The sequence below is a fragment of the Scophthalmus maximus genome, chromosome 9 (genome assembly GCF_022379125.1).
Source record: "Scophthalmus maximus strain ysfricsl-2021 chromosome 9, ASM2237912v1, whole genome shotgun sequence".
In the NCBI taxonomy this organism is placed as follows: Eukaryota; Metazoa; Chordata; class Actinopteri; order Pleuronectiformes; family Scophthalmidae; genus Scophthalmus; species Scophthalmus maximus.
The window spans coordinates 3,849,037-3,873,478 of NC_061523.1; the positions used below are offsets into that span (position 1 = coordinate 3,849,037).

The following is a 24,442-nucleotide window of genomic DNA, read 5'->3' on the forward strand; positions in this document are numbered from 1 at the left end:
GTCTCCCTGGAAGTGAGGTGTCTGCTCGGCTCACTGTCTCAGCTTCTCGCGGGTTCTGAAACTCAGTTACATTTGTGTGTTTTCGTGTTGGCGAACACTGAGTTCAGAGCTGACAAATGACCCTCAGCATGGGTCATACAGAGGGAACTTGTAATTGGACGACAAACCATGCAATGATGGACAGTCTGTACACACACACCACCACTACCTCTTCGCCTGAAATTTATATCGCTTTTTTTGTGTGCTTATTTTTACTTTATTTATATATTTGCTGTGCTGCTCCATGCTGGTTTTACAGCAAGGTGTACTCTCCAACACTATCGACACTTGTGCCAAGATAATTCAATCCTATGTAGTCTGGTTGAGAGGGAGGTGTTAATCATGTGGATTATCAAATATTGCAACTTGATGAATCCATAATCTTTTTAGACTCAAGTCTGCTCCATATCTTCAATTTGCTCCATCTCCAATTTGTTCAACAATTCAAATAAATGTTTTATATTTCTCCTTGACAGCAGTTCCTCAAACAAACATCTCAAACAATCACAGTTTACATTGCAAAATCAAAAAAAAATTGTAATCCAGGAATCAGTGTGATGTAGATATAAAACAGTAAAGCTGGGATGACAAAAAAAATGTGGTAATGTTGAAGGCAGAGGGGGAAACATTTTGGACCTAAATCAGGGCCATATGTTTTGTTAATGCGAAAAAAATATTTTCAACTGAAAGTTCACGTTTTGATCTTGAACTTTGAAAAAAATAAAACAGTGTTCAGAATAAAAATAAGTGTAGGATAAGTTTCTTCAAATCAAATATTAGAATGGAATTCTTTTGAAAGAATCGTTTATTTAAATTTTTCACTTTCAAAAATATTTTGATATTTGTGGTCTTATTTTTTTCAGTTGCAAATTTTATGTTTTCAGATTCAAATCACTTTTTTCTGTCTCAAATCAAATTTTTCACATTTCACCCTTTTTTTTAACTTTGAGATCGGTTTCAGGTCGATTTTTTTCAGTTCAGACTTTTGGCACAAATGTGGCGTGGGCTGGTGGTGTCAACTGAAGGGGCGTGGCATCATGGATGAGAGCATAACAAAGAAGGCTGGGGACGTTCCTCAATCACGTTGCCTTCAGGAAACGTAGGTACTGCAAGAAGTACAGCTGGACCATTCATACACACCATTTTTATGTGATTTCATTTCATTTAAAAAACTGATGCCAGTGACAATATTGCATGTAGCAAGCTGTTTTAGGCCGGGCTTGGTACTAATCAGCAGCATAATTGCAATAAACTATGCCAGTTTGTGCAGTTAAACAGCCATACCTTCAGTTTTGCCATTTCCCACTTTCCCGCATGACTGTGATCGCAGCGCAGTAGAATTTAGCTATGGCGTCCGCTCCACCGAGACAACCTGCTGGCACCAGCACTCAGGTAAGAAACGTTTGCGTTTTTTTAACATGCTCTTGTAAATTGTTATAATGATTAAAGTGATTGGTACCACATCACAGGGACATATATAAGGGAAAAGACGTGATAGGTTTGGGATTTGCAGAAAGTGGAAACAAATAGCATCAACAAACTTTATGCTATTAGCTAATGTCAGAGAATTTTACTCCTCAGTGTCCAGCTCAAGTTTTGACTTTGTGAATATCTTTGTTTGCCAGAATGTCGACTATAATTCTACAGTGGCTGCAGCTGCACAGTCTTATAAATGTGCTCACACAGAACCTCTCTCAGGGACAGCAAGATAAAGAAAAAAAGCCAGAACAGTGATCGTCCTCTGTAGAACAGGAGATGGCCAAGTTTTAGATTTGATGAGATTTTATTTTGCATGATTCATATTCATAGTTTGACTTATGTTAAAATGTACATAAATAAATGCATATGTTGTTGTTTTTTGATCACACAGATCTTTCCCTGGGTTTTTCGTAAAAAAAAGTTTCTTGGGAAAGCGAAAGATTCAGACTCTAAAGACCAATGGCACACCATATACGAAAACCTGGAAGCCTTTTGTTTTCTATACTTACCTGCTGAACATTAATTCAGAGACAACCCCAACCTCCTCTGAAGAGTTTGATCTTACCCAGGCAGGACTTGGGAAAAGACAGCTCACCATGTCCAGGGATATTAGCCATGAAGAGGTATTGCATAAAGAAAACATACTAGTTCCTAACTTCACTTCACATAACACCTTTTCCAAGTGTTAGGCCTTTCTTCAAATATGTAGACAACACATTTGAAATTTTAAATCTTTTTCTTAGTAAAAGGAGGATGGCTCCTATACAAAGCTACAGGTGGAGTAAACCAGCTAAATGAAATCCTTAATACATTACTTTTGACACAAACAAACAACTGAAATGATCTTAACTTTTTCCCATTTACAAGTGGCCAGGGTAAAAGGAAACTGATTATGATTCCTCCTGATTCTGATAAGATGGATACACTGGGACCCTTATTCGCAGTGCTACAACGGCATGGAAAATCACCCTGTATATTGTACCTTTGCAGCATGAGTTTAACCTCTCTCCGTTACCTCCAGATACCATTGAGTTCCAAAGTATGCCAAGAGCACAATGCCAAACGTGCAATGTGAATTTTCCTTTGCAGATCTTGGCCCTCCATGTTCAGGAGTGCATGTAGTCTCAAGCAGGATCTGAAAATATTGAGGTAGATAATGAGGCTATGGAATATGTGATGTTGCATTTTTCAATGTAACTTATTTTGATTGTTATTTGCAATATCTTAGACATGCCAAAGTGAGGTCCAGATAGTTAATGTGACACCCCCCTGTGCACTGTGACACAGAGACATCTGTTGATGAGGTACGGTATTTCATGTTTTGTAATCCACTGTGAAATTCCTACTTATATTTTTTGAAAGGGACAATCGCTAGTACTCTAACTGTTTTATCTCCATCAGAAGTTTCCATGTCCTATCTGTTTCGTGAAATTCACACCACAGTTCCTAGAGATCCATGCTAGCATGTGTGGAGACAGGTATTTGAGATTGTGGACATCTACATATGTTAATTTAAAATGTGTACAGTATTTTATTTTACTATTAGTAACAATACATGTCTTCCTTGTGCTTTTGTAGGGGAAAGGAAGATTGTAGGATGGCTGAGACAACTGCCATGAGCCAGGGCAATGGAGAAGAGCAGATCAAAGGGTTAATACTGTGTTGTAGATAATACATACATTTCTTCTTCCTACAAGGATCTTCATTCTACAGAGCTTTTGTATTCAGTTTGAGTCATTTACATGTCTTAATTATGAGTTTTGTTTGGCATGTTGATGATGTATTGGACACAATTTATTGAAGAGTAGACGTAGAGAAACAGTTTAACATCCAAATCTCAAGAACAAACATTCTGGAGAGAGCCCTTCTGCAGTGGCAACGTCAAAAGAAAAATTCACCCACTGCTACTCTGAGAGTGACCTTCTTTCGGGGGGCAGGAGTGGACACAGGTGCTTTCCGAAAATAATTTCTCATAAAATGAATACTAACATATACACCAATTGCATTATAATACAGTATAGACTATTATAAAACAAGTGGCAAATCATCATTGAAACAGTTTCAGATTTCAGCTTATGAATGATCTGTCATAATGTATGAAGACATTTTACACACACAGTAAATGCTGTTTTTCACTTCTGTGTAGAAATGGTGGCAGGAATTGAGGGTTGCTTCTTTTAGGGACCAGAACACCAGAAGACCCCACGATACTCTCTGACTGACTTTGACAGTGGCCTCTACAGGTATTTTTTTTTTCAAGTAAATGGCAGACTATTTTTTTGTCACATTTTTTAATCCATTGTATCTCATACTGTCATGTTCAATTCGTGTAAACAGGACTGTTGGAGAGATTTTTGTTAGTTTGGCACAAGGTGGCCCGGCCCCTACCTTTTTTAGCCCATGGACTTACAGTTACCTCTGTAATGGGCAGATAAATCCGACCGTTCTCAAAAGTGATGCAGTGGCAGATGTCCAGATGCGAGGGAGGGTTAATTGACCAGGTATGACCTCTTTAAGATGGAAATGCTGGGTTAATGAAAAAAACCTATCTTGTCAAATGATACTGTAGTAAGTTTACATGGAATATGGAACGTTGTCTTCCAATTTCTTAAAAAATTTCTGGTTGATTTGTCAACTGAGGATTCCATTCAAGGCCTGTCAGATGAAATCTTAAATTGCGGATATACTGGAGCCATTATTCGGCATGCAAGGACAAGTATTTCTGTTCATATTGAAAAATATAATTCACGAGTAAGGTTTTGTAGGAAATGTTTTCCTTTCTACTTACCACGCAGTGCTGAGGTTGCAGCCTATGTTGGAACAACTAAGGGAAGGCCTGCAGCTCTATGACCTTCTTTTGCTAATGAGGCATTACCCAGAAATCTGCTAGCCCCTGTTTGTTCCTCAGGAAGATGCAAAAGTGAGAAAAACAAGAGTGAACATTTATTATATACTCAATAACAACAAACACTTACATGCTAAGAAATTTCATAATTAAAGGGTCATTTGATTAACATCTTGATTTTATCTCATCATAGGTCAATGCAAAGTTTGTCATGATATCCATTGTCCCTCAACTGAGTGCCAAAGGTACTACCAGGCATCAGGTTGAGATGGAGATTATGAACTTCATTCAGGACTTCCTCTATGAGGCTGAATGTATATAGTTTTTTCTTATTGAAAATTTGAGGGTTTTGATGACAAATACTTGAAATTTATGGCAGCCCGCTGCCACCTGTAGTTATACTCGTATTCAGGTTAAAGTTTTATTCTCCATAAAAAAATCTTGATGAAGGCAATAGGTATTATGTACCAGGGTCCATTGTGTTTTTAATTCAGAGGCCAATTCTGTTACATTCTATGTAGAAAGAAGTGTACTTTTGCAAGATCTCGCAAAAGCTCTAATGTAGCTAATGCTAACTGCTAATAATTTTAAACAGGACTGCCAAGTCAATACACTTTGCAACGAGTATCCTGTTGCATCAATAGTTCAGATGTCTCTCACTTATGTTAAAACCGTGTCTACTGCCAAGCACTTTTCTTATTGTCTTATTTCTTGTTTTCTTATTTCTTTATATTTGTTGTCAATCTCAAAATCAAACTCTATACACCTCTCCCACGGGTGTGTGCGTTCCACTGTTTTGTCTGTGGAGATTCTCATTCATCCAGGTAAAAGTTTTCTGCGAGGCTGTTGAATTATGAGCAATTGGACTTGGTTGTAATTTCTTGAAGACGTTACACCTTCATCAAGAAGCTTATTCGGTTTGGTATACAAATTTAAGAAATGTCAACCAAGTAACTCTGTTAAACTGTTTGGTTTCTGTTCCATGCTGAACTGACCCAGAAGCACATTGAAAGTTTATTGATCTCTCGCAAAAACTACATATCTCTTTTTTTTTCTCCATGTCCTCCTCGGGGCTCCGTGAAAAAAAAGCATTGATCACAGAAGGGAAAAAATGTGTTCTAATATTATTATAATTGTTATTAAAGTATTTCCATATTAAGGTTCCTGATACAACATTACATTTTCTGCCCGATGCACATTTGGCTTCAGGACCTTTCATTGAACATATCTGCTATTTTTTTCTTTCCTTTTTTTTCCACAGGAAAAAAATCAAATCCCGATATCTCAAGGTAGCAGCAGCTAAAATCGAAACATAATCGAGGTAATCCAGGTTTTGACTCTCTCCAAGTCAGCAGCCTAATGTATTTCTGTCTCAGGTGATTGAATAGGTGGTCCCTGTTGATATGGCAAGCCCTTCCACTCACTCACTGAGCTGTTCCTGAGTGTCGAAATCCATGATTAAAAAAATAAATAAATAAAAGAGAGAGAAGAAAAGATTAATGAGATCCCCGACAATGTGTTGCAGTGTGGAAACCGTAAAATAAAAAGGCCAATGTCATCAGAGGTATTCAGAGGGAAAGATCAAGCTGGTACTGCCTGAATCCAGTCCACAATAGGTATCCTGAAAGAAATTTTGCTCTAGAAAGGGACTAAATTATGTTCATGGGACTATAATTAAATATTCACTTCACTGTTTGGCAAACATGCCTGATTATTCTCTTCAGTTTTCACACATGCCATGTAATTCTCAAGGGATCCCCCCCAATGCTTTTGATCATCACTCTTGGCCCTTTTGTTGTGTTCTATTGCAAGTGGATTGCTTAATGATGTGATGTGTTCCCCTTCCATTTGCAATTGAGTTCTGGAAGAGTCCACCTGGGTATTGTAGGTTTTCAATATTGCTCATTTCCTCTGCCCGACAGAACATTTGAGCACTGGCGGAGTAAATCCTTGGGTGATTACAGTACTTGAATTTTGCAGGTAATGACCGGGAATGTATGTACCCAGCTCAACATAGTCATAGAGCTGTGGTACACTGCTTGAAGGCACAACTGTGGTGATGCAATGGTTTAAATCATGGTTTGTGAACACGTAAGACAACGTATACAGATCATTCAAGAAAACAGATTTGTACCCAAATGGCGCACAATGTATGAGAAGATTGTAAGAGAGCACACATTTTATCTTGTTTTTCTCTTTTAAGAGTTTTAACACTTTGGATGAATGTGTGAATGACACAGCAAGGCAACGAGGCCAAGTGGCAACCCACTGTGACGTCAACCATTGGTTTGTGAACTGCCATTTTTTTGAAGCCTTGAATTTTGACTTACTTCCCCAAGTCTTCTGTGCTCTGCCTTTATTCAGGGAGCCGTTGTGTAGAAGCCAACACACTACCACACACCTTTTCTCTGATGCATTGGTGTTGTCAGGGCGGCTTTGCTTGCTAGTGTCCTCCGTTTTGGTAGCAAAACAACATAACATTTCTCACTTACGTTACTGATTTGTCAATAGCCCGTGTGATAGGTGAATCTAATAGTGAGCGCCCTCTGCTGGGACATAAGGCAAACCACTTCAGACCAACTGGTGCACTTCTAGACTATCCATCCATTCCATCCATTATTTAAACCGCTTTATCCTTTAAAAGTCGCAGGGGGCTGGAGCCAATCCCACCTGACATTGGGTGAGAGGCAGCCCATCGCAGGGCAACATACAGAGACAAACAATCATTCACTCTCACATTTTTGTCTCCAATCAATCATGTCTTTGGACTGTGGGAGGAAGCCGGAGAACCCAGAGAGAACCCGCAAACTCGACACAGAAAGGCCTTAGATGGTTCGAACTGGTATTTGTACCAAGAACATTCATGCAGTGAGGCGACAGTGCTAACCACCGTGACACCAAGCTTCTAGACTGTATATTTTGAATTTGAACAGGTCATTAGAGTTCAAACATGACCCCCCTCCCCCTTACCCATGTTTAAAATGAATGTTTGAGTTTCATATAAAAACTGACAGCCCTATAAAATATTGGTGCTTCATTGTTCCAGGACAGCTCACATTAGTTATTGCCTTTGAGACATTACTTCATCTTTTGTGTAAACAGAGAACCTTCTGAACCAAATTAGGATTGTTTTATTTGGTGATTTAATTTTGCATTCTACCATTTAGAATCTATTGCATTTTTTAGTCTGAATAAACCTACAAAGTTATACATATGTTTTCAGTGGAGCAGTCATGTAATGTTGACCTGTTCAACATTACATTTCATTACATACATTTAGTTTTCACTTTTGTACAAAGCGACTTACATCAACCATGAAGATACTACCCAAAAAATGCAAGAATCATGTGATTTCAATTATATATACATGTTATATGTGGTGTTGCTGACCACACATCAGCAGGACTAGAATGCCTTGTTTTTTGGCATCTGTAAAGTCAACAGAATAGTTTGTTAGTGTACATGAATATAATACAAAAAGAGTGTGTGTGTGTGGTGTGTGCGTGTGCGTGCATGCCCACGTGATTGTGTAACATTTATCTTGCTTTGTGTCAGACTTGAACAGAAGCTGATATTTCCTCCAGGTCACTTTTTGACAACTTTAGGGACGAGCACAGATGTGAGAAGACATCAGAAGTTTGTTTCAAAGTAGACACACACGCACAGTGGGGCACACACACTTGCAACACACTCCGTGACTGATGGCTGCAGCAAGGCAAGAGCAAAGCTGAGTCAGAGAGGAAAGGAAGGCAGAACTGCTTTAATACAAGCTGCTTAGGAGTAAATATCAAACTGTGTGTGTGTGTGTTTGTGAGAGAGAGTCTGATTTCTTTTTCCCCCCAGTATGATGAGGCGAGGGAGATGTGTTTGTGTGTGTGTGTGTAAAGCCAATATGAAAGAGCCTAGCTGCCTGTGCTTTCTGCAAGTGTATGAAGATGTCAAGTCAAGGGGAAAAGAAATCACTTCCCCAGAGCTCATTACTTAGGATTAGAAACCGGTGAAACCCACATTGTTCTGAATTTAGAACTACACTCGGCGTGTCTCCAAAATGCCATTCTGCCTCATATGTTGCACTCAGCATTCCAAACTCTCATCTTGTGATTCTGTGGGTACGGGGCGGTGATATTACATCTTTTGTGCACTGGCTGTGACCTTGAGGTAATCAGGTTGCTTTCAGCTTGTAAATCATGGAAATGGTGGGATGTTATGTTATGAACAGAAGAGTAACTCTGTTACTCTGTACAATATATCTTAATGTAATGGTTAGCATTTTCTTGTCTCTTGCCTTATGGAAGGAAGATATAATGTTGTATCCCCCTGAGGTAGTTCTCATTGTGTGTTGTACACATTTCAATGAAGATGTATTACAGGGAGGATAAAAGGATTTTACACTTTAGAAGAATTCCACCAACATTGAATCACACCTCTGTTATCTTTTCTTTTGCTAGAAGCTCAAGTCTTTGCGGGCTTTGAGACTCTCTGTCCTACATAGCTGTTTTCCTTTTATTTAATTATGCCACAGTTACTTACTGCTGCACTTCAGGCAATTACTGTGAAATTGCTTTATTTCTATCAGTCTCCCTGACTGTCTCCTGTAATGCAGGGCACGAGTTTGTTAGTGCACAGGATACAAACAAACTCGGTCAGCAGTTGCTGCCCTTTCCGGCGATTATTTACATTTTGTGTGCTGTGCAATTTATCAATAACTATTTTCCACATGAGAAACATAAAGTTGTTTTCTGAAAGTGTGTCCCGCAGAGACACAGAAAACACACTTCCATTAATGTGGTCTTAGATTATTTATTTATTTTTTATCGATAGGGATCCAGACTCAAAAAGGAAATGCATAAGATGTAGACACTCATTTCTAACTGTTGACTACAACCAGGTGAAAGTTAGCCTAGCTCAGCATAACATCTTGATGTTTTCCTATGAATTAACACACTGTTTAGTGAGCTCCAGGTGTGCTGGTAGATACATTTCATCAGGCTATCTGTATACCCATTTCCAGTTTTATTGGGGGTCATCCTTTTCCCCCTATCAAAATTAGGTCCTATGTTCCCTCATTTCTATTAAATAAATGTTTTAAATATGTGACCTTGTATCCATTGGGTTAGCTTTAGGGATATAGGGCCTAATAATGATAGGGACATTTTTTTTTATAGAAATAAGGGGAACATAGGGTTGAGGGAACACAGGGCTGAGGGAACATAGGGCTGAGGAACATAGGTCTGAATGAACATAGACATGTTCCTCTTCATGCTAAGCTAACAGTTTTCTTATTCACAAAGATGTCGTACCATTTCAACAAACCCAGTGGCTCAGAAGCAGACTCACTTTTCATCATAGGTTTCTATTTTCCAAAAATGCTTGAGCCTGCATTTACCATAATTTAACCAATATGCATCCTTTGTTCAAGTTACTTTCCGAGGTTTTAATATACCACAGGATGAGACAATCTGCTATCTGAGCTTAATGTGTCTAACAGTGCCCTTTTTAAGATTATTTGAAAAATGTGAATCTATTTTTATTGGTGCCAACAACATGCATAACAAATTGTTCAAAGATGCGCAGTGCCTCTAAATGAGCATGTAAGTACAGAATGATCAACATTTATTTATCAACACGATATACGGATATGAAACTGTATCATAATTTGTCTCCTATTGTAAGACAACAAAAACCTGCAACATGGATTGGATTTAGTTCCAATGAATAACCAAGTTCAGTGCTTTTTATGTCTTCTTTTGTTTCGTATCTTGTGCTTGTGGTTCAATAGTAGAGGATTGTACTTGCTCCCGCAGGGTGATTGTTAGTGTGTTGTGTGCTAGTGCAAAGCGCTGCAAAGAAAACAACACTGGGATGCAGGCATATGATCAAAAAACCCATGCTTGCATCCTCCATTTCATTTTCTGCCTCATACCAATTCAGGGTCACAGAAGGCGGGGGAGGCACCCAGTGTCTGTGCACTGATCAAAACGTTGAAAAACTATATTTCAGCCATACAGCTCACATGCTGTTATGAACCTTTTCATTAATAACAACTGTACCTGAATCCTAGGAGATCATGGTTATAGCCAATCTTAAAATCATGCATGTAGTAATTAAATGCACAGGGGATTTTTCTACTTATTTTCAGGCAACTCGCATATTAACCTCCTCTCATTTCAGGGGTAGATCACAGTATCTCTTTAATAGTATACTTATGAAACACAAATCATCACGTGGGCAGTTTGAAATCAGATTGAACTAAGTTGCTCTTTTTCTCTTCTTTAAATGATTAAAAAAATCAGCCTGTAAACTCACAGGGGTACTCGCGGGATTAAGCATTAATCTTTCATTAAGGACCCTGTGAAATTGATGTCAGGCAGCTATTTAATTGCAAATATTTAAGTGTGTCCTGTGAAAATAGAAAGATATGCAGCGACCTGTCTTGGACTTGGATTGGCATTTACAGTAGCCAATAGTACTGGATGTGCATCATAACTCTGGCACAGTTGTCAATAACTAGCGGCTTCAATAGTCACTTTTCACCACCACTTTCGCCTACGCCTGTGGATTTAAGCAATGAATTGAACAGTGTAGGTCTATACGCACTGGTCGGTAACTGGCCGAATTAATAGTCATAGTGGACAATTCAATTTTAGAAAGCTACATCATTTGATGCGAAATATCTGAAATTCCCCTGAGTGCAGGATGAGTCATCAAACAATTTTACAGAAAGATAAAATGAAGCGATTACAATTATTTGACATGTATTTGATAAAAGGATAAAAAGTGGAAATAAGTGTAGTTTTCATTTCATGGAGCCTCTGAGGTGAGGTACTCACAGGGGACAGATAAAAAATTGAATAAATAAATAATGGAACTTTTGAAAAACCATTCTTGCCTGGTAAATGCCTTTCAAATCTTTGAAGACTGTCTGCAAATGACTTGTATCAGGAATGTAGACTCTAGATCACTTTTACACTTTCTCTGTTTTGCTGTCTCGATGCCTCCAACCTTTTATGGGGAGATGATATTTTGGAGGAAATATAACTCGTGACAACTTATTTTGATTACACAGTAATTGTCTTAACTTTTTATTATGAAGCAGTTCAAGCATTGTTTTTTAAATGCTACATGAACACATAATTTTTTAATGTGATTGAATGAGCGTCTTTCTCTAACTTGTCTATTTTAGCACCATGAGACTGTTCAGCATCTGTATGCTTATTGTTGGATATGACTAAGAGTAATCGATCAAACAATAATTACGCTTTTTAATGTCTGCAATTTGATTTCTCTGTTCACGTCTAACAGCAGCAGCAGTGTGTTCGTATTTTTGTAATGACTGTACCTGTATATTGTCACAGCAAAACTCCTCTGAGTTTGAGGAGTCACTTCAACATGGCCTTATCATCTTCACCTTGGGACGACCAACACCCCTTGTGCGACCAACACCCCTGTTTTTACACTAGTCTTACAACTTTTTGAGATTGAACCTTAAAGAGCTGAATGATTGTCTTCATTCATTCATCGTCTACCGCTTCATCCATTTAAGGGTCGCTGGAGCCAATCCTAGCTAACATTGGGCGAGAGGCGGGGTACACCCTGGACAGGACGCCAGCCTATCACAGGGCCACATACAGAGACGGACAACCATTCATTCTCACATTCACACCTACGGTCAATTTATAGTCTCCAATGAACCTAACCCCATTCTGCATGTCTCTGGACTGTGGGAGGAAGCCGGAGAACCTGGAGAGAACCCACACATACACGGGGAGAACATGCAAACTCCACACAGAAAGGCTCTGGTTGAACCGGGATTCGAACCCAGAACCTTCTTGCTGTGAGGCGAAGGTGCTAACTACACCACCGTGCAGCCTGAATGATTGTCTGTAGAAGTTCAAAGCATCTTTCCAAGAATGCTTAGCGAATAGACTTTCTTACTGTTGCCTACTGGAGATGTATTCATGACTAAGTTTTAGAGGTGGGGCAAAAAAACATAATTGACTTAAGAATAGCAATTATTTTATTTGTTTATTTTATTTGTTTATTTTTTAGATGAGACACCTTGATCCGTGAATCGATATGTATTATAATAATGACAGCTAGAAGCTGATAGTTCGCTCTGGAGCTAGCCTGCTGGTAGTCACTGGTTTGTCACAGAGACAGTGGCTCAATCTCAATGTCCCCCAAAACCCCTGAGCCCTGAACCCTCACAGACTTAATTGATGTCACCTGGTAAGTGATAGTGGGACAGTCTGGTCCCGAAAAGGTAGGAAATGCAAAAACTTGACATCACCTTGACAACTAAAAAACAGTTTTTGACTATGATGGGTTTACGACTTTTTATTTTCCGAACTTTACTTTCTTCCTGGCCGAGGAAGAGGCACTTGAAGAACCAACTGGACAACATGTTCCAGGGTCTTGCCTTACAGAGTAGACGAGAGGTTTTTTGCAAATTATATTAAAAAAAAATATTTTAACCAGCATGGTGATTGTTTACTTTTTTTATACATTTACGGTCTTCCCCTTGGTAACCCCATGTTCCACGTCACAACAGTATGAACTGTGGGTAATTCAGCCAAAGTCTGCATCAATGCCAATTTAAGGAAAGTGGGCATAAAGGGCTCAAAAAGTCCTCAAGTGAGCCCTCATGCACTTGATGATTTGACAGCGGGACAGCTCTAAGCCCTCACGGACTTAACAGGAACACACCTCAAAGTCTGTGAATACATGTGTGGAAAAAAATTCAAGCATAACATTATGGAATCCATGACCAGATCCTTCCCAGACACCATTTCATACGGTAACCACTTTTTCCCAATTAGAATAACAATAACATTGTGACAAGAGCAGCAAATTGTGCCCATACGGAATAATAAAAGAGAAAAAATATTTATATTTCAGCTGATTTACTGTATAAAGTAAATCAGCTCACATTTAAAGCCCCAGTGTGTAATTCTTGGAATTCGCTAGCAGCATCTGGTGGTAAAGTTGCAAACTGCAGCTAATTGAGCACCCGACAGGGACACTTTATGGCGGCACACCGCCGATTCCATTACCGGTTTCTGGCAGCGCTGACAATTCAACACGAATGCGACGTATTCTGGACCATTTTGTGCGACCGCAATTAACACGACGTAGCAAACATGGCGACTTACACGGAAGTCGGGTCCACCTATTGTAACTTATTCAAAGTTGCCAATGTTGCAGGTGATTATACATATATGAAAACATAATTATGGACAAGATATTCAATTTCAAGTTCTTCTAAATTTAACATTGACCTATAACCGTTTAGCTCTCTGCTAACAGCTAAGTTCCCTGCAACTACATGAGCACTTCCTGCCCACTATGAGCCAGGTGCTTCAGAATAAAAGCACCAGTGGCTCTGCAATTACAAATTGTATTATAATAGTGTTATATTTAACTTTATCAAAACAACACTGTATTTAACTGTATTTGAATGTATCAAAACATTACTGCATTTACTTTATTTAACAGTGATTTTGAACTATTGTATCAGTTATTTATTTTACTTCATTACAAGATTTTCTTCAAGTAACAGGTAAAATATTTTTTTCTCGGCCTATGGCCTGACACCTCTTAGATGGTAATCCCAATTAAATTACAATTTTCATTAGCATGGCTTTAAGACAGTGCTCACGGATTTATAGTGATGATTCTGCATAAATAACACTGACAGACATGTGATGTGCATTTCTTTGAAACGTTGACTAATGATATACTCATAGTCTCTAGAAGTGTAACATGTAACTTTCGCCCATAATCTAGCGTTTAAAAAAAGTAACATTTCAAATAAATTGTTGTTGTGAAACCTAAAAATCCTAATGCATATTGGATCAGTACCCGAGTAATGCAATGGTATCAAATCGGGGGATAAGCGTATCATCCCAGCCTTACTTGTTTTGGATATTCAAGTGGCTTGGCTTTGGAGATGACAATGTGAGTCGTCAAGTTGGTCCAACACTTCAAAAGCCATTCATGGCACTGCTACAATGTGAACCACACTGGACCAGACATACATGTTGGCTATAGGATGAATCCCACTGATCGCCAACGTTGGTGGGTTACACCATCGGTGCTGGCGCCACCAGCAGATCACTCTCAAGAGACAAATAGGCTTGAAACACTCCACAATGTTTCACATGCAGTCAGGAGACCAGAGATCAGCTGCAGTGGTAGAGAGTATTTTTTTTTTTTTGCATTAGTTTATAATATCTAGGATGTAAAGTTACTTTGAAAGACAGCTCAAGCCTCCAGGATCCCTGGCAGTGTGTCGATTCAGATTGATCCAGCACAGCACTGAGACCAATTTGTGTGTTTTCTGTCCGTCTACTTACTTAATTAATCATGAAACTAACCCTGGGAATGTTGTCAATATTTCCACTCCCTTTCCTTTAGATATATATATGGTGCAGCAGCCACCAATTCATACATTGTATTGTACATACATGTATTTGCAGTTTAACCAACCAACCGGCAGCATTCCACTGACATTCATATTGCAACATAGTGAATCACTTCTTGACAGCTCCTTAATGACATGATGTCAGTAAAACAATATAACTAACAATATATATTTAAATAAATATGCAAGAACACTGACCCATCTGTGATGAAGGGTGTTGTGGGTGACAGGAACAGCAGAGTGGGATGTAACGTCAGAGTAAGTCACACAAGCACTTATTGTGAATGAGTCTCTCTGGCTCTCTCATTTTTTATTTAAAAGTCAATTTGGGAGGTAGAGGCATAGAGCATGTGATTTGCCATGCGTGGGAAAATAAGTGAACAACCCCAAAAAAATAAACAAAAAAAATATGTTAAGCGCCTTCACTGTCTCTGAGGAAACATATATACACCATTGAAAACAAATTTGTTCCTTCTTCCCTGTTGGGTTTAATACGATAAAACACTGGCCAGAGAGAAAATAATCAGGAGAAAGTGGCAGGAGAAGAATTATGGAAGGACTGATTACAGCAACCTTTACTGTCGGTATTTCTAATGCTTCTCAAGCTAATTACACAGTCTGAACTGTGGTCAGAGTTGCAGTGGAAGCCTTAACTGTGGTTTCCAGGATTCCATATAAAAAATAATATTGATATGGGAAATAATAATAAGAGTATAACTTTCCCATACCAGACTGAGTCAAACTACAAATCTGCTGAAAATATGTTCCAGAGCAGGGTGGATATAAAACTCACCATTAAGTGTTCCCGTAATTTTTGGAGCACAGTGTAACCAGTCAGTTAAACTACTCTCTTCTCCTCACAGATGAGAGCAGGTTCACACGGAGCGCATGTGACAGGCGTTAAAGAGTCTTGAAAAAGTCATGGTGAATGTTATGCTGCTTGTAACATCATCCAGCTTGATCGGTTTGGTGGTGGGTCAGTGATGGTCTGGGGAGGCAAATCCTTGGAGGGTTGCACAGACCTCCATGTCATAGCCAACTGTACCTTGACTGCTGTTAGATACTAGAGCGATTGTCAGACCTTACACTGGTGCAGGACAATGCCCTGCCTGATTGTGTAGGCATTTCCTGGGTGACGAAGGCAGTGATGCCATTGACTGGCTCTCTCGTTCCCCTGACCTAAATCCAACGGATCAACTACGTCTTGTATTTGTCATGATTCGCCAGGGTCATGAACTCTTTATGACCTTAACAAACATTTTGAGAGACTTTGCGTATTGTTTGTAGACATTATGTTTATGGTTTAATTTACCTTTGTTTATCCCGTGTTTGTAATTTGAATTTCCTGTTTTTTTGCCTGCCTGATCTATTAGAAATTTCTATATATTGTAAACCTGTCCTTTTGTTTAAAGAAAATCCTGTTGCACTCTGCATTGCGGTCCTGCTCCTTCCCCCTTAGCAGTTTTTGTGCATCCGACGCCACCATGTATCGCCACAGACTGGCCAGGAGCTCACTGATGCCCTGATTCAGGTCTGGGAGGAGATCTCCAGGGACACAATCTGCTCAGACTCATCAGGAGCCCAGACTTTGTCAGGAGGTCATACAGGCATGCGCCGTCCATACACACTACAAAATTTTTTACTTTGATTTTTGGTTGTGATTTTTTTTAATCCATCCCTCAATGCGTTGATGATTTTGGTTTGGTTTGATATTGATTGTTGTAACATGAGTTCTCAATACATTTTACAATATACATCAGTAAATATTTTTAACTTAAATCATTCATTCATCAAAATCTGATGTGATTTTGAATGTTCCCTTCATTTTTTGGGTGCAGTGTATAATTGTTTTTCACTTTAAAAAATGAAATTGTTTTTAATCTTTTTTTTATACTACAAAGCTTCAGATGTGAACACGATTATAATAAAAACCAACAAATGTAAACACTGTAATTTGGCATTTAAATCCAAATCACAATAGACACTGGCAACCCTCCTCCATCACACAGACCACATAGTCATCTGATGACGTGCGTATACAGTGAAGGTGATAGATGTGCCTTGAATATCTGAATGAATGTTTGCTCTGGAGCTGCTTCATTAATATATTAATTTACTTTCACTCTCACTGCAAAAATATATTTCTAGAAAGCAGTGTGGAATCTGGCAGCAGAAAAAACACAGACTGCCTATGGGCAATAAAGGGAAATGAAATAAAGAAAGTGGGGCAGGGGATTGGGAGAGAAAACACTGCATTAATCAGCTGGCAGTGGGTTTTACCACCAGCAAACTACGGAGCACAACGGAATTAGTTGCAGAAGTCAGCTCATTCCAGCCGCCCTACTTTTTTCACAGCAAACACACAACCTGTGCTAGCCGCTGCTCACATGGCATGTGCACAACGGCCTGACCCTTCAAGCTGACTGTCAGAGTTAGTTGGAACTTCCGTGCAGATTTTAAAAAATGAATTTGACATTTTTATATCTGTACTTTGAGTGATCCCTTTTATAATGATTAAAGGAAAGCTGAGCACTTCGTAGGAAAATGCATTTGGAGATTCTGTTTTTTCTTTAATGAGTGTTTCAGGCATATCACCATTAAACTGACTGACACATTTTAGATGGTTTTGTCAGGACAACAATTTACAAAACCGTCAGTGTTGTTGATTACTGCTTTTCTGTTGAAATTCCAACACAGTCTCAATCCCAGCGTATCAAAAACCGACGCTTGGTCAGGGACCTTTGCCATTGGTTACTGACTACTCTTTTAGAGTATCATGCAGACGCAGGGCGCTTTCAACTAATTCCAATGTAATTCCATCCACGGCAACATTTGACGCTCAGAGCGAGCGCTTCACCCATCCATCCCATTGGATAACGGAGGATCTGTAGTATTGTCCTTTTTACGTTAACGGTGATTTTACAATGATTTCTGCAACATCTCTCAACATAAAAACACCACTGAGTCATTGTTAATTACAAAAATGTAATGGGTTGCTGTTATGGACATTGGTTTTCATGTTGTCCCCTTCGATTCTGAGAAACAATGATTTTTTTTGTCAGTTGAATAGCGAAGTCACTACACTAACCATAATCCTCAGCTGTCGTTGCTAAAGAGATGACACCAGTCCGCTTTCCTTTACATATCCGTTTTCACACATTTTATTTCTAAATTATTCAGAATATGAATGTGAACTGATTCAAAGTGATTTATAATTAAAACTCAAAACATTTACATTTAGCTTCAGCTCGCTGTAAACGATAGGTCAAGCTCAAGTTCGGTGATTGGATGTTTTAGCTACAGTGCTTTTTGGGAGTCGTAGTAGCCACGATTCATGTCGGGATTCTCAGGAGGATCTGTTTTTGGATTAATTATTTTCGGTCGGTTTGTAAAGCGTTATTAATATTTAATGTATAAATTGTTTTGGTGTGATCTTGTGGTGGATTTATAAATAACTAAATGTGTCTTATGTTCTATTAATATAGTTTGAACCACAAACTGAAGGCAATTTTCTGTCACTATGTGATAGACAATAAAGTTTTTTGAATTGTCTGTGTGCTATGTTATAAATAAAATTTAAAAAAGAAGAAAAAACTCTTAGGAGGATCAATAATTGGCCCACACTAGACCAAGGCAAGTCGTTATAAACTCACTTGATCATTTAATGTCGACAAAAATAAAAGCAGAATAGAAATGAAATATCTCAAAAGAGCAGTTTGTGTGAGAGACAGAGAGGAAGAAACTTCAAGAGAACTTCCTCCCTAACATTTTTTCTTTTGCAACGTGTGTTAATTTGAAAGCTTCTTGCTAGCTAGCTTACTACTGTTATTAGAATGTAGTGGTTACCCGAAGTAGCTCCAGCAGAAGGGCCAGCATTGTTAAAGTTTAATTGCACTTGATAGTTGCATCTCTTATCAAAACAAAAATGACTGACAATATAAAGATAAACACTAAAACAATAACTCTCAAAAAGTCTCATAATAAGGTAACAACAACAACAAGTTCCCATGCGACAAAATAAACAGAAAACGAAAATGTATTAGTATTATAATATATATTTGTATATTATATAGTATTATATATTATATACTGTATATTTGTCATTTCATATTAAGCTGATTTTTTTTTAAAGGTCTAACAAAAGAAATGTCCACTAATCCTGATAGACACTTCTAATTATTTTGTCTCCAAGATTTGAATTTAATTGAGGATACCAGTGGTGCCCCTGCCACTGGCAGCCCTTACAGTACATCCAGAGAGGATTGCACGCATTGCAGTTTGTCTACAGTACACGTAATACTAGCATCTGATGATTTCTTGCTGATTTTCTGCTGCTTTTATTGTCTGTTTCGGCCCATTGCAGCATTGCATGTGAATTTAGCAAAAAGTAACCGTTTAATAAAATATTCTCCTGGTTTTTGTGGCGGAAATCTTGATTTCCTCGAGAAATTAACAAATAATCATTCAAATATAACAAGTTTGAATACAAGTCATATTTAATTGAATCAAAGTCAAGAGTACAACAGAGTATGTTCAGCTGGTTCCTTCACCATGGAATGGTTCAGAGGTCTGACCCAGATCACACGGAAAAGATATCTTAAATAGCCAGGCCAAGGCGGCCTGGTCACCAAGAATGTTGGCCTTATCATCTCCCTGAATCCTTCTTCCTGCCCCAAATGTCTTACTACCCCTAACAAAACCAGCTGTTCATTAACCCCTTCTAAACCACACTTCCCTCATCTGCATTTCTACACCAGGCTCAACTAATTATTACCTCTCGTAAACAGTCTTTCCCACATACCAGAAACACAATTTAAAAAGAGGAAATGTTAATACATGATTATATGAGAAATTTACACCACAGTTTCCATTCAAATCATTGATAGTCCCATATATATTTAGATTGTATAAAGCAAGCTATAGTGAAACAAATGTATAGTACTGAACAGCATGGACAAAGTATGTTGTACATACTCTATACCTTGACCCTTTTCATTTCCTGTAGCCTAATCATACTCTAAGCATAGGACAATGTGTGCCATTGACAGAATCACAGCTCAACAGGTAAACATTGCGAAACAACATAGTGTATTTGATACTGTATTAAACTGACAGCAAACATATCAAAGATAAACCCTCTATGTTTCACGTTCATTTGCAGAACGACGAAGCCGCCAAAAAAGCCGTGCCCCTCCTGCCAGGCCAGAAATTCCCTTGGGAGGAAGACGTGTTTAGTGTGTCTGCTCTCCTCAAATTATTGAAGAATTAAAAAAAAAAAAAACAATAGAAGCTGAAGGACTGTAGCTGGGCAACTTTGGTGAAGTCTCACAGAAACTCCAGCAGGACCATTAAGTCGGCCCAGCTATCTGTGAGTTTTATTCACTCTAATTTAACAAGGGGTTTTGTTCACTCAGATAATTACATAATGATCTTATTTCTCAATCTGTCTTGCTTTTAGTGAATGTGAAACCACCATTAATGGCTGTATCAAACCATGATTTTTATCATTGATCAATATGCCTGTTACACTTTCACTTAATAACATAATGTATGAAATATCTAAATAATGCAACAGAAGGCACACAACTTAGCTGCTAAGAGCAGAGCAAAAAAAAATAGTTTAACATTATGTGCCAATTAAGTGCAGTTGAAGTTCTTGAGTTGGTGCTGATTAGCCTCGTTTGTACATGCCTATACTCCTGTTGTGCTAATGTGTCAAGCCAAGGTGTAAATGTATACATTTTTCTTCACTGTGTTTCTTGCAGGTTTTAAAAGTAAATGCCCTTGGCTGCTGCCCGATTCTTTTTCTTGGACATCTGGGCTGGAACAGGGAGATTTACAGGGACATGGTCCACCACATCTCTCTGACTGATGGGGTTGTCCAGGAGATAGTAAAAAAAAAAATGAGAAAACTGTATGAGCACCTCATGAAAAGTAAGATCATCCTTGTTCAGGATAAATACATCATACTTTATCATCCCATAGTTTATTTGTTCATGGCCTAAAAAACACTGTCACTACAAAAAAAGTCCACAAATGTAAATATACATTTTACATCCAGCCCATTGCAGCATTGAATCCTCAACCACCTTTTTAAAAAGTACATTTGTTGTAGCCTTAAAGTCTTCTTTAAAATGAGTGTGACTGTTCCTTTAACTTTTTTCAATATTTTGTTTTCAATATTTGCAGAGTTGTTTGTTCCACAAGTAGCTGGGGACCTACAGCTGCTGCTGAAACACCGGCTGGTCCTGTGCCCCTGGTAAACAACTGTCCACCAGTCCCCCTCTGTGGACAATCAATCTGAAGCAGGACCAGAACCAGAAGAAGAATTTGTTCTACATCTTCTTCCTGTTGTTTTTCCATCTCCCCCGTCTCAGCCTCTTCCATCGTCCTCCACCTTCTCTCAGCCCCCTGCTTCATCTTCCTCCACCTCTTCTCAGCCTCCTTGTCCTTTCTCCTCCTCTCCGCCTCCTTCTCCTTCTTTCTCCTCCTTCGTCTTCCTCCATCTCTTCTCAGCCTCCTCCATCATCCTTCTCCTCCTCTCGGCCTCCTCATCCATCTTCCTCCTCCTCTCAGCCTTCTCCTTCATCCTCCTCCATCTCTTCTCAGACCGTCCTTCCTTCTACTCCTCTCTGCCTCTTTCTCCTCCTTCCTTCTCATTCCATCTTCCTCCTCCTCCTGTCAGCCTCCTCATTCCTTATCCTCCATCTTCCTCCTCTTCCTCTCATCCTCCTCCTTCATCTCCAGTCTCCTCTACCAAAAAAATTAAAACCCAAAATGAAAGGTAAGATTTACTCTTACTGTACATAAATGTATTAAAATTATAATTATTTTATATTTCAAATCAGATTGGTAGGGTTGCTGTTTAAGAACACTTAATACTTAATTTGATTTGTATTAATCTTTTTTTTTATAATGCAGAAAACACAGGAGCCAGAGGGTGTTCTTGTTTGAAAGCATTGTAGACACAAGAGTTTTAAACTTATGTATAGATGTAGCTTTTTAGAAATAGATAAATTATACATATTCAGCTATTTCATAGTGCACATATATTTAGGATATGTCTCAGTAAGAAATGCTTGTTTCTCTCATAACTACTTGTGTCTATTTCTTGTGATGTCATGCCATTCAGGGAAAAGAAGAAGGCATAATAAGTTGGACACCATGCTCCAAATATAAACCTGTGTTGGACTGGAAAGAAAAGGATTTATATAGTGATACATTAGTCGCCCTACAATTTTAAATTCACTTTTTTGTCTGAGTAAGTGTTGCTTTTGAGAAGTTCTATAGCATGACATATGAATACAATATATAATATAATATAATATGAATATTATTTATTAATATATAAGACATGTGTAATATAGAAATTATTGACAAAAAAATGCATATGTAAGAAGCAAGGTCATCCTTTAACCTTTATATCCTGTTTATGTTTTTTCTTTCATTTCATGGCAGTGGCAAGGAGTGGGACGATACATGGGAGCCAGCCCAACAGTACAGCTGCTATAAATAAATAACTGAACTGAACTAAACAGGAAAGTATAAAATAAAATAATAATGGCAGTTTGTTATTTACAAATGCTAAGATTATTTTATTTATTTGTGTTTTGTGTTATTTTGAAACATAGGCCTCCTCTTGGGAACCCGTTATAATTGGGCATCACGCAAATTTTAGTACACACACAGACACAAGGTTGCCTGCAGGGAGTCACCAGGAGTTGAAAATGAGTAACAATTTCTAAAAAATAAATTTTAAAAAGTTGTTGTTTCTTCCTTTTTTTTAACCCTTTACTAAGGCTACACCAGCGACCTGATAGAAAAGTATAAATCGGCCTTTATTCAAATAATATTGCTTCCAATCTGAGTAATCCCATCACCGTGCAATCAGAGCAGACCTTATTTACTGACAGGATCGAAACAGAGCTCTCTGACAGAGGGCAAAGACAGTCATGCAGCTATGGACATTGTGAGAAAAATATTGTTTTTTCTAGCATTACAGCACGGAAATGTTATAGTAGTAACCCCATGTAAAAGTAATAACCTGAAAAAAAATTATATTTTTCTGTAAGTGTAATATTTGAATTGTTATATTTCTCTATCATGAAGTTGGGCAACAAATGACGTATCTGGTTTACACAAGAACAGAGTTTTAATCTCCAGTTGTACTTTTATACATTCAGTAAATCCCCAATCATAACGTAGGCCATCAATCAAAGACGAATAGTTAACATGCTAACCCGTCTATGGAGTTTTTGAAAGTAAATATGGGGACATTGATATATTAACTGTCAGGGACTAAATACATTGTCATATTTATACAATAACATGTGACATAACATATTTTTAGTCTGTTCACATTCTTGCCCAGAAATAACAGCGACGTGTGTCTACATACCCATAGGACCTTCATCTTTCCTAACAATTTGTTTTACTAGCGTAGCTAAAGCTAATTTGCTTATACTACCGTTTGTAATCACACTGATGCATTTTAATAAAGTGGTAAGGTAGCTGAACAGACATTTGAAAACTATGAAATAGGCCGGTACTTGTAACACTTGAATCCGTTGCATAATTTCGCGCAGCCATTGAAAGCAAGCCTCAAAACGTTTGTAGAATATTTATAAAAAAAAAACATACCTTAATCAGCGTGTTTGCCTTTCTCTTTCATAATTATCACTTAAATGCATTGTTATAAATGTTTTGCCTGCACTAAATATTTTATATGTTCCGTAGATCTATATTTTTGAACCCTAATTACGACTTTTGTTTGACAAACCGGGAAAACTTCTACTACGAAATTGACTGCTGGCACGAATCTAAAAATATATCGGAATAAAACATGTTTAATTTCTTTTCAGATAAAACATCTCATTTACAGGGTAATTTAAAATCAGCTGTGCATTTTATTGATCAACTCAGTAGATATTTCTTTGTAAAACCCTAATCACACGCATCTTTGCATACATGAAAGACTACAAATATGGTTTTGTTTTGTATTACCCTGCACCACTGGTCTCATGGGAATTGTAGTTTCTAATATTTAAAAAAAAAAAATATACATATAACCCTTACCCTAACCCCTTTTTTTTAAATTAAAATATGTAAATACTGAATTTAGAGTAAAGTCGGGGGGTTAGATAGTGGGAAACACATCTATATGATAACAATTTCAATATCTAATTCTTAAATGACTGACATAGCTGACGTCTAGAGCTCTATGATAATTGCTCCCAAGTATGTAGCCCCTTCTGTGGCTTAATGACAAGCATTCAAAAATTCCCTGTCGTCAAGGTAAAAAGGTCAGCAGTTCAGAGCAAGGGCTACTTACAGTCTTCTGACTGACATTATGTTCACCAGATTGAGACCTTTCCAACTATGTATTTTGTGATCTCATATGACAAAGTTGACTATTTGAGGCTTATGCAATGTGCCATGAACCTGCATCAGTCAATAACATACAGCCGATAAGGAGTTTGAAAGACAATTTGAGGATGTCATTGTCATATGAATCTACACACAGCATATGATACCATCAACATTTGGAAGCTGTCAGCTGAGATCTTCCCAGTTTATCACAAAAAGGACATCAACAGAAACTTATATTTTTAAAAAAAACTTATAAGGACACAGCTATTCAAGGCACAATACAAATA

General features: G+C 38.1%; 3 long non-coding RNA genes across 8 annotated transcripts in view; all 3 read left to right on the forward strand.

Moving 5' to 3' along the window:
• The window catches only part of LOC124850551, a 48,940-nt gene extending 27,645 nt beyond the window's left edge, over positions 1–21,295 (forward strand). The window contains exons 2-3 of the long non-coding RNA XR_007031502.1: positions 20,552–20,720; positions 20,976–21,295. This is a non-coding gene — a long non-coding RNA (uncharacterized LOC124850551). The remainder of the gene's footprint in view (positions 1–20,551; positions 20,721–20,975) is intronic.
• LOC118319869 lies at positions 1,009–6,049 on the forward strand. Of its 6 annotated transcripts, none has more exons than XR_004796133.2 (7): positions 1,009–2,141; positions 2,608–2,667; positions 2,747–2,822; positions 2,920–2,996; positions 3,097–3,467; positions 3,665–3,761; positions 3,856–6,049. It is a non-coding gene; the product is annotated as an uncharacterized LOC118319869 (long non-coding RNA). The 6 variants fall into 6 exon arrangements; XR_007031501.1 differs by having other exon boundaries at positions 1,017–1,138; positions 1,370–1,431; positions 1,665–2,141; positions 3,097–6,049; XR_004796131.2 differs by having other exon boundaries at positions 3,097–3,761.
• Positions 21,296–21,508: 213 nt separating the features above from the next.
• On the forward strand, positions 21,509–22,494 carry LOC124850527. The gene is made up of 3 exons (XR_007031479.1): positions 21,509–21,570; positions 21,919–22,047; positions 22,245–22,494. It is a non-coding gene; the product is annotated as an uncharacterized LOC124850527 (long non-coding RNA).
• The last annotated feature ends 1,948 nt before the right edge of the window (positions 22,495–24,442 follow it).